The 2,852-nt window shown below is 43.2% G+C and overlaps 1 long non-coding RNA gene across 1 annotated transcript in view; it reads left to right on the forward strand.

Annotated features, from left to right (window-relative positions):
- LOC137096607 (uncharacterized) overlaps positions 1-2,615 on the forward strand; it is a 6,232-nt gene extending 3,617 nt beyond the window's left edge. The window contains exon 2 of the long non-coding RNA XR_010909541.1: positions 2,388-2,615. This is a non-coding gene — a long non-coding RNA (uncharacterized lncRNA). The remainder of the gene's footprint in view (positions 1-2,387) is intronic.
- The last annotated feature ends 237 nt before the right edge of the window (positions 2,616-2,852 follow it).

The raw sequence follows: 2,852 nt of genomic DNA on the forward strand, positions 1-2,852 counted from the left end.
TTTACTGTATTGCTGTATCTCCCTGGTTTGCAGAGAGTATACAGACATTACCATAAAATATGGATTCCAAACCTATTCAAAGTGAAGAAGATATGTTGAGTGATTTCAGCTACCACAAGCACCGCAGGTTCAGAAAGCCAAATTAGATACCGACGGGGTAGAAAACAAAACCAGAGGTTTATTCCCACTGGCCAGAGAGGATGCTAGCAGAGAAAGCACTCCAAAGTACTGACATAATGCAATTGTGAACACAGAGCATTTTTATTTTGTTTGACAGCTATTCAAGAAACTATTCAGCTCCTGATTGGCTGGAAAATGTCTGGCTAGGATCTGTGTCCAGAGTGGCTCAGAACTCGATCAGACATCATTGCTGGTTGGCTCTTCATATGGTGGGAAATTCAACAAACTCTCAGTGGAACATGTGAAGTGTCAGTCTGTTTAATGGTCTGTCTCCTAGCGGGGCAATACCTGAAAATAATGTGCTGCAATAACAGGTAATGAGTCCATTATTAGCGTATTACTCAGGCTACGGTAAACACAATAGAAGCTGGCTTGAGACATTGGTGCCAGATTTATTTACATTATTTTTATTCCGCCCTTCTCACCCTGAAGGGGACTCAGGGTGGATTACAATGCACATATACATGGCAAATATTCAATGCCAATTAGACACACAACATATATAGACAGACACAGAGGCAATTTAACATTCCAGCTTTTCCGGCTTTGTGAGGATATGCTCGATTCTGGCCACAAGGGGAGCTGCCACTTCACTGTCCATTAGTGACACAGAGTCCTTTGATGGAGTACTTCCTCATTCTTCTGCATGCTCCTGGAAGGTTTTATGGTGTTAAATGAACCTCCCCACATAAAGCGGTACCTAAATTTCCTACTTGACAGATGCAACTGTTTTTTGGGCTGCAAAAACAGCCCAAAAAACAGCAAGCTAGACTAATGGCTTGAACCTCACCTTGACCCAGGCTGGCTTTGAACTCGTGATCTCTCTGTCAGAATTGATTTAATGAGAAAAACCACCACAGCCCGGTTTTTCTCACAGCCCCCATATTAGCAGTGGGAGCAGAAAATGGATTCGGGAAGTTCTGACCTAAATTCATTGAGTTATTTCCCCCTGTCTCCCAATCCATTGTGAGGGGATTGTGGAAATTAATGGAAAGGGCTTTGGGTGCACAAAGACAACATTCCATGGGTAATTCATGACAAAGGTTTTATTTGAGGTATGGGTGCACACTCTAGGTCTGATGGGGCAGCAGCTTCTATTTCATACTTTGATACATTTCATTATACATTTCATCATTTGGGGGTCGGATTTCTCGATATAAGGGTTGTGTGGAACCGTTTTCCTTCGTTTCATCCATTCTTTCGTGACCTTCAGGAGCACATAACTGGAAGCCCCCCTACCAATACAAAAATCAGCTTGAAATGAAAGCAAGCAGGAGCCGATACCTGCTTTTTCTGAGCAGCCTCCTTGCCTTGGAAATAGTGTGTGTTGTGTGCAGGCCCAAAAAGCATGCATACCTGCCTGCAGCCGAGTGCCTCCTCTGGAGTAAGAGAACTGGTCTCCTTGCTTTGGAAAGTGTGTGTGGCGTGTAGCAGATACAGAAAGCACGAGTGAGTGCCTGAAGCTGAGCACCTCTTCTGAAGTAAGAGAACTTGCCTCCTTGTCTTTGAAAGTGTGTGTGGTGTGCCTGCCTGCATCTCCTCTGGAGTAAGAAACAGGTAAAAAGCCTCCTTAAAATGCACACCAGCATGCAGTGGAACGCCTACTCTCTAGAGTAAAACAGCTTAAATGGTTAAAACAACAGGAAGGGGAGCCTGGGAAGCCCCCCCCCCCCCCCATAATGGGCCGATAGAAAATGGATCTTTCAGCACCTCGGCATGAAAACAGATATCTGTCCTCCTGATTTCGGGAGTCTCCCAAAAAATGGATCAGGGGCTCCACCAAAAACTGGGACACAAAACGGATCAAGGTTTACCCCGAAAGCACAACCCTACTCGCTATCATATTTAGGACAGTATCTGCAGCCCAGTGACAGAACTACATTAATTTGCATGCAGACATTCCCAAATTCACTCTCTGACCTTAGAATTGTATTGAAGGACAACAGCAAATAGAAAGAGCAAAACAGGGGCTGAAAGTGCGGCTTTAAATCTGTCGAAAGCAGAATGTCCAACATGAGCTTAAAATTGGGGGCTGCCTGTATTTTTAATGTGTTTTTGGCTGCATATGCACTTTTTCCGCCATAGGTCCCATTTTTGGTATATCTCCAAAATAAATTATTCTCCCCAGTAGAAATATGTGAGCATTCATTCTTGAACAGTGGAAGGTATAAAAAGTATTAAGAAGTTACTTCATTTCTTATTGCTAGACCTGGATGGAGAAGGCAGAAATATTTCTGAAGGAGGATTGGGGAGGGGAAGAAGTGATTGAACCTGTTCTGATTCAGCCCTGCCCTTTGGACAGCAGGTCTTTAGAAGACTTTCCCAGAACTGAACTATGCTGATACAAACAATGCAAGCTCAATCATGCATCTGTGAAACCGTGAAATTTTGTTACTTGTTTCAACAACAGTAAAAACGTTTTGTTAAAACATGAATACGTTTTTTGTTGCCAAGTGCTTGCTTCTAATAAACAGAATCAGAGCTGTGCATTATTTCCTTGTTAAGGCTTGCATAGAAATTGCTAAGTAGCAAAGTCTGTATTTTGTGGGCTCAAAACTATAGCGGATGGATGGCAACTATGCTTTGACCTTGGATCTAAAAACATGGCACTTCTCTCCAGTGGCAACAACAAAGGCCCCATCTACACTGCCATATAATGCATTTGAACTGGA

Source organism: Anolis sagrei, chromosome 3, assembly GCF_037176765.1.
Source record: "Anolis sagrei isolate rAnoSag1 chromosome 3, rAnoSag1.mat, whole genome shotgun sequence".
NCBI lineage: Eukaryota > Metazoa > Chordata > Lepidosauria > Squamata > Dactyloidae > Anolis > Anolis sagrei.